Here is an 8,510-nt window from a genome sequence, read left to right on the forward strand (position 1 = left end):
TCAGCCCCATAGTGATAAACCAGATTTTCTAGAATCAGTAGCTAATTTTTAAGTTCCTCATCTACTCAATATGTAAGCAACTATTTTTTATGTATAATAATGCTGGACTGCTGGTATCCATGACACTTTACAGGTCTACTTATAGGATTCAAAAATGAACTCGAGGATGAGCCTAACTAACTCTGTATTGCTACTATGCACATTAGCACTGTCCAGTGTTCACGGACCATAGGTCACTGGTGTTGCAGTTCTGCGACGCAAGGACTAAGGAGTAATGCCAATGGCGAGGCTACGGCTCCAGGCTCTCAAGAAGTGAAGTTGCAGCGGTAACTTGAACGTCGGTACAAAGAGGCTGAATTTATTACATTATGAAGGAAATACTAGGATCAAATTCTAATAGATGAAGATAATAGTTCAGCAATCACTCATGTCCACTGTGACGTCTAAAAAACTCTGAACAACCAAGACTGTCCGATTCACATGGCAAGAACAAGAAGCGTTATCCGTAACATGCGCAACGAAGCCAACGATGCAAGGAATGTTGCCATAATAAACTGATTACGTTTCTATTCTTGTAATTGGTTCAAATATTTGTTGTATAAAAGCACATCCCAGCCAGATACTGAATAAGAACATAAAGTTTGATAATAAGCACGCTCGTGCTCAAAATGTGTAAACAACATCCGTTTATAATGAAATTTAATATAAGGAAAAGGTGAATATAATGAAAAATTCCAGAATATATGAGCATTTAGCTATTCAACGTGCATCCCGGCAGGATAGTTTGAGCAATGCATGATGGAGAAAGGAACATACTAGCACCCATACTAGCGAAAATTAAATGTAAAACTTTTATAAAAATCGAAATGGGGATTTTCTCGGTGAAGACATACTTTCCAATAAATTAAATCAGCAAAAGTTATTACTTTGAATGATTTGACTGCTAAATGGAGTTGTATTTGGAGTTTAAAGCATCTAAAATCTGATTAAATTCTAAAGACATTAATTTTTTATACATATAATTTCATCAAACTTTAAGAATATTCTCGAATCAAATTATGAGAAAGTTATTTCTAAATGAATCTCAGATTACAGCTAACTGTTTCAGAGCGAACCTCTATAAAATAATCATACATAGAACGAGCTTTTTGTCAAACTGTAAGCAGTCAAATCATTTAAATTGATTATGAACTGAGCTCACATTATTTTTGTAAGATAGAAGTATTCCATTTAACGAGTAAGTGTCAGTGTTCTGAGATGCGTAAAAATGCAATATCTCTGTGTAAATATCGGTATACGATATCAGCAACTGTCTTTTGTTCAATAGGAGTGTATGTCAAATTTTAGGTTTAGGTTCGATCACCAACTTACGCACGCACGTGATCGATTGAGGAATCGATTATATATATATAGCAGCCGAAATATGGTTGTGGGTAGCAGGCGGCCCCTCGTTTGTAAACAACCTTGAAGTACCACGCGAATTGTCGCCGATGGTCGCCGTGCGGCCCGTCCATCACCTCGCAGCCCACGAGCGCTATGTAGCCGAGATATGGGAAAAACGGCCAATCTGCCGCTCTGCGCTTATAATCGCCCTCCACGCCGATAAACACGCGCGCCACGGCCTAAAATTTTAACTGTGTGGTAGCTTTGAATGCTAACCCCTTATTATCTTGAGCAATGAAATGCAATCACAATTAAATTTGCATGTACCAAATTATATTTCAATATTGCCCTCAATTTCTGCACCTTCTCAATAAAATTTGCCTAATGCCGTGAGTGACAATCTTATGATATAATTATAATGTATATTCAACTTACGTTCTTTTCCGAATGATAATAATTGAAAATTGAGTTCATCATGACCTAAAGGCCATTTTTTTATCAGTGAGCTTTAACACGTATAATGGTTATCCTGCTGAATTAGCGTTATCTGTGTACAGAGGCTCCAACGGTCAGGAATGACCTCTGTAATCTAAATCTCTGTGAAAAAATCACTTTGAGCCTCGCTGTCAGTATACAGTGTTCGTGAAAGCGTTGCACGTGATGAGCTCTCGTCCAAAAATCACGTAGTTTGTTTAGCGCACTCGAAGTCAAAAAAGAATATATTTTTTACCTTTTCAACATGCCTGAAGCAGGTTCCCTGTTTTTAATTTTGAGTTGCACAATATTTTTTCTATTAACGGTGAGTACCTTGATGCGTATCGCATTACTTAAACGCTTTTGATCTTATTGCATCGTTTATTTAAACAATGACCTAGCATAGCAACACTTTAAATTACCTTGTCTGCATTTAATCATAGATAAAAGACTATGTACATTCATTAACTGATAACAGGGCTAGAATCAGCCAGGACCTAGTTGATTTGTGTTCAATATTTCATTTCAAATGTTAATATTTTTGCGCTGAATAGTAACCTGTGAATGCTGAAGGACTGTTATGGCGGAAATAATTTCGACCGTTGCGCAGAGAATATTGGGAGAAAAATTGCAAGGTTTAACCACTCGAATTTGGTTAAATTTGACATCGCATTCCATCAGCAGCATGGAAAAATAATAAAGGAAGGTGTTTGAGAACTTTTAATATGAAAACTCTGTTCTAAAAGGTCGATTAAATAATAAATTATATTGTATGAGGACTCGTGAAGCACGTGTTAAAATACTTACTAGTTAAGTTCTGTATAAAAACAGTAAATGTTACGAAAAAAACTGAAAATAAATATGTATCAGGTTGATGTTAACTAGTTCTTTGTACACGAACATATTAAAAATTTTCACAGAGCTGCCAGGCTGACAAGACGGAAGCTCAGAGACAAGAATTCATCACAAACCTCACATCGCATTGCTTAGTTGATACATCTCTTTCCTGCGCCAATTGGGGGATTCCAGGTAATGTGATGTGTGATTCAATTAATTATAATACAAACAAGGTTAAGATTCAAATAATTTATTTCTTGGTTCGTTATTTCTTCACATTTGTTGTTGTCACATTTGATGAAAATATGCATTGAAATTTGCATTGCTCACCATAATCATACATTTTAATACATTTATAAAAAAATGTTGTAACGGAAAACATACTTATAGTATACAGTGATCCCATTGTATTAACTGGATCGAATTTGATATTGATATATAGAAACGCTTAACACCATTTGATATTTGTTCGTAAAACTAGTGAAACTGATGTATGATTTCACCTTTTATCAAGAAATATTGATAAAGTGTCATTGAAATTTAGTCAGATTTAGATGATGGCTTATTCACTCACAATGACCATTTTCAGAATTAGCCCCATTCACGAATTTATTCCAACACATGGTGTTCATGGACAAGAACAGGCAATGGTGCGGATATTTCCTGCGCAAAAGAAATGGGACTTCAACCGAAAACGAAATATCCAGCACTCTGAAATATTTCGAAATATTTTCCAGCACTCTGAGTGAACTCGAGTGTGTGGAAAATTCTCTGCCTCCCTGTGTTGCATATTCTTTTAAGCTCATGAAATTTCTGACAACATTCAAATATGGGAACAGAACAGGTGGGTTTAAAATTGCACATTTCATACTCTTTGCTTTTCGGAACAGTAGCAAGGGAATACATTAAATAGAGTGTGCAGTAAAAATACATCGAATATCCATGAAACTTTCTCAGGTTTTTATTAGATTCCAAAAGTAAACTAAGATGTATTAAGGTAAAGCCTGTTTTTATGACCTCTTACTGAGATCACTCTGATGTTACACCTAGTTAGTTGTGCATAGGTTATTCAAGAAAACCCATATAAGCCTGAGCGTCAAGTACAATTTTTCCATTTTCTTGATGACAGATTCAAAATTTGTGAGCGTGGATGATTTGAAAATTCTGAATATGTCCGACTCGTCAGTGACTGTCACGTGGAACAAGCCAAAATCAAACGAAGTATTCGAAGGATACGGAGTGCGATACTCCGTCTTTGCGGCTAACAATAATACCTTGCATGACAACGTCACAGTTAAAACATTGTATGAAAATTACACAGTCACAGTATATGAAAATGTTTACTTGAAAAACGTCAGTATTTGCATTGCACCAGCTTTCAACTCTTCTTACGGAAACGAAAGTTGTCTGGAATTGTTATTCAATCCCGTGGGTGAGTGGAATACGTGTGCTTCTTCTGTCTATTTATAACAGCGATTTGGAATAAATCTTCCTACATTCTTATCACACTAATGGAATAAATTCAATTGAGCCCAAAAAGAGATGTCAGTCATGAAAGGTATAACACTAGAGTGAAGAGAAGAATAATTCTAAAAAATATAACTCAGTACTCACTGCAGTGAGTGACAGAGAGCGCATTTTCTCATCGACGAAAACGTGAAGTCACGGAAAAAAAGGCGTGAATAGCTCCTTTCTTTCATAAATGAGAAAATGCGCTAAAAATGTTGATGTTACTTTTGCACAGTTCAGATTTACAGCTGTTTAGGCTGAGTAAATTGCGATCAACTCGTATCTGTGAGAAAATTAAATTGTAACTTAAAAATAATTTCCCGTGAATTTTCAGAAAAACGTTTTGGACGAATGCCGTTGCGCCTTCCGTTACAGTCGCTGATCATGAAGTCTCTTGACTGTCACGGAATAACATTGAACTGGAAAACACGGCCGGTGCCCCTCTGCAAGGTGACGCGATACCTCCTATCTTATTACTCCACTCACCTGGCACAAGGAGGACACTCACCGCTGCAAGATGTGCAGCGAAACATCAGCATTGACCCATCCAGTCATAGCTACACCATTAGTGACACCCACAGCCTCAGCGTTTACAATGTTTGTGTTGTGGCCGAATATACTTCAGGGTTCAGTACCTCGACTTGTATCCAAACTACCACGGGTAATTTAGGTGAGAAAAATTAACTCAAATTATTTCTCGGTAAGTCTAAGACTTACTAAAAATTCTGGTAGCATTTGGGAGGAGAATTTTAGCTTTAATGAACGTAGAATACATGAATTCTACACCTTCAATTTTATGTAAATTGCATTATGCAGTATAATGCTTGCAACTTACGCTATAACATATGTATAGGCTTTTGTATAAGACTCAAATTGACTCAAAATTTCGAATTTTTCTGAGTAGGATTCACTGCTTCGCATGAACTAGAGAAGATAACAGCTGGCCAAAACTCGCTCTCAATCAGTTGGACTCCTCCTATTGAGTGTCCAGATCGCGTAACACGCTACGGTATCAATGCTACGCTTCGTAATGCACCACAAAATGCCAGCAACATCGCCTTCATGAATTCTTCTGACTGTTTCGACCAGCAGCCGGGAGTATCACATGTTGCTGGTCGGAACACCAGCAGCCGATGCGTCTTCAACATACACAATCTTCAACCCGGTCAAGACTATCGCGTCGTGGTTACTGTAAATACTGTTATTCTCCGTCACTTTCACTCATTGAACTGAAATAATTGCTAAGTGAATTGTATGTGATATTAATGCACTCACCGTATATAGATATGAATGAAGTTAAACCTGGTGAACCATTGTGCGGGATCATTGTATATATATAGATGTGCTTCCTTGAATCCTTGTTGATATTTTAAGGTATCCATAATTTTTCTAAATTCTCACATCAAATGATTTTCTGTTATTTCTCAAACGAAAATGTTTTTACGAGCAAGCATCATTAGAAAGTACTAGTTCCAGGATCTTGATTGAATTTACATTCAAAACGTTCATTCCAGAAGAATATGCTGGCCAGAATTTCCTATATACTGGCTATTTAGGAAATGTATAAAAAAAATTCCAATATAATATACTAGCAGATGAATTTCCTCGCTAATTCCATATCATGAAAACTAACCAGCCAATTTACCAAGCAGGCTTACACGAATGACGCGAAAATTGGGACGGACATATCTGGTATTTTTAAGACGGAGGATGCTACGAGAAGTCAAGAGGAATCAAGAGCGACGGAGGATGCTACGAGAAATGAAGAGGAATCAAGAGCGATTGAAGATGCTACGAGGAAACAAGAGAAATCAAGAGCGACGGAGGATGCTACAAGGAATCAAGAGGAATCAAGAGCGACGGAGAATGCTACGAGAAGTTTCATCAATGATAAAACTGTACTACTGATTATATCAGTGGGCTCCTGCATAGGTGGGATTTCCATTATCGGCTTATGCATATTATATTGTCAGAAAAAAAGCCGCTTAAAAATCTTGGACAGTGAAGAAGGAGAAAGCATCACCCAAAATGTGTGAGAAATGCCGTAATATTTTGATCGCACTTTTTCTTGTACATGCAATTATGAATGTATGTTTGACGCATGACTCGAACTTCATACGACAGGAGACTTGTCTCCACTTAATTTTGAAAGCAAGAGTGAATTACTTAGTGATTATTCTGAAATATTGATTATCCGGGCCTATACTTTAAAAAAGTTAAGAGATCGTAAGTTCATCAGCCAATCATTGACGGCCTTTCGAGCAAAATCCACCAATCATAGACAAAAGAAAATAGAGCGTAAGTATTTACGTTCACTTAGCGAGTTTTGAAAGTATGGCCCCCGTACCATATTTATCATGCACAAGAAAGAGAATTTAACACCTTAATCCCAAATAAATGAAAATTCATATTAGTTACAGTATGATTAATCACCACGCCCTTAGACTTTTTTTTAGACTCCAAACTAACTCCTTAAACATTTTACCAAAATCCTTGATTATTTTTAGCTCGAGACTATTATTTTCTCTCAGACTATTTCTAACTTTCCTTTGAAACATAATTGATGCTATAATAATTGGAAATTACCGCAACATAGACCGTTGACATGAAGTCTAGCTGTTATTCATCAGTAGTAGAACTCCTTCATTTATTTAGTGGATAATTGTTTGCTACATTTCCAGGTCTGGAGACCAGAAACAGCGCCGTCTGGAGCTGCTGGCAGCCATGACTCAGGTCTCTTAAATGGACTGTTGAACCATCATATATCACATGATGAATCTACTAAGATATTTATATATCACATGACATAATTTCATTTATCCATGGTTTCAATGAGAATCAGCAAAGAATTTTTTTATTTCGGAAGAAATGAATGATGAATAATTTTTGCACGGTATCAGAACATTCAAAGAGCTCAATTTTAATTTGTGATGACCGTATGCATTTATGGTGTTGACGTTAAAAATTTCGAAAATCAGCAATATCTGCTGAAACTATGACCACTTCTACGATGGATTGTTCTCTTGAGAAACGTTCTTTAATTTATCATTCCAACTATGTATTTTAAAGAAAAAATATAACTCAAGCTGTAATTTTGCAGCTGCAAGCCTCCGACACTCTTGGCTTCCACTTCGAACGTCTGCAGCACGAGAGTGCCACGGGTGACGTGGACGAGGCGCTCACCACAGACACCATCTGCAAGAATCGCTTAAACAAATACGTGCCATGTAAGTCTGCTCGGTTCAATTAGGGGTCTTATTCATGAGTTACTTGCCCTTTAAGTCTGCTTTACACGATGCTCTGGAGCATAAATATTCTAAGGGGAATATAATTCTGTCTTTTTCGTAGCGCAGGGCGTATATCGCTTCAAGGAGCAAGCGGAAGTTTGCTCGTCGATCGCGAACAATTGGGGTTGGATTTTGCCAACCTGCGGTCTGTGAGAGTATTTTGTTCGAAGCCTAGGGCATAAATAGGTTTAACCAATGCATACGCTGCAGTTTTGCCCGTACCTAAGCATGGGACATGAGTCGAAGGAAAATAAAATTGCTTTATAAGCTATCCGGGCATTAATATCTTTAACCAGGATGTGCTCTTCGAATCTGCCCAATTCGATGACAGAACCGTATATTTTTTCAACCAGTAATTGATCTGATTTTTTGATGCCTGAAGGTATGAATGCTTTCTACAACAATCTGCTTAGTTGACCTGCCTAGGTCGAGACTAAGAAAGACTTTGTCAATAGACATCTGAGATAAGCTTAGCAGATGCCGGCCGTTCAGACCAGCAAACGCTATCTGAGTATCCCTGTCTCGAAACATTAAGCTAGCATCTCATCAATGAGTACTGAACTGTTAGCTTACTTATCTCAAGGCCTAGGTCATCAATAGTTTCAACAAGTTCCCTTTGTTACTGTTTTGAATAAGATACATTTTTAATCCATGGATTTCAAGTTTGCAAAAAATCGTTTGATAGTTAACTTACGCAGTATATTAACGTTAGTCTATTGCCGAAGTGCATGGTCGTGACGAAGAAAAGTTCAGAGCTTGTACTTGAAACTCGCAATAGTAAATGTTGACGGCAGCCTAATTGGATTTGGTGATAGCCCACAGCATCACTTTGTCTCGAAGTTTGCCAGTCGCTAATACCGGCGCTTAAATCTCTTCAGTAAATGCATGCATCTGACCTATCTCAGGTCAGAGTGCCTGCCTCTACATTCCTTTAAAGCATTCTAACCAAGTCATCAAATCTTCAGCTCTCAAAACGTACGGAACAGCTACGATAGTACACCAAACACCGTTACTTAATTC

At 37.4% G+C, this 8,510-nt stretch overlaps 1 long non-coding RNA gene across 1 annotated transcript; it reads left to right on the forward strand.

Moving 5' to 3' along the window:
* The first annotated feature begins 6,205 nt into the window (after positions 1-6,205).
* Positions 6,206-7,420, forward strand: LOC125178076. The gene is made up of 3 exons (XR_007156780.1): positions 6,206-6,235; positions 6,885-6,936; positions 7,304-7,420. It is a non-coding gene; the product is annotated as an uncharacterized LOC125178076 (long non-coding RNA).
* Positions 7,421-8,510: the final 1,090 nt, after the last annotated feature.

Source organism: Hyalella azteca, unplaced genomic scaffold, assembly GCF_000764305.2.
Source record: "Hyalella azteca isolate HAZT.00-mixed unplaced genomic scaffold, Hazt_2.0.2 contig6852, whole genome shotgun sequence".
Lineage (NCBI taxonomy): Eukaryota > Metazoa > Arthropoda > Malacostraca > Amphipoda > Hyalellidae > Hyalella > Hyalella azteca.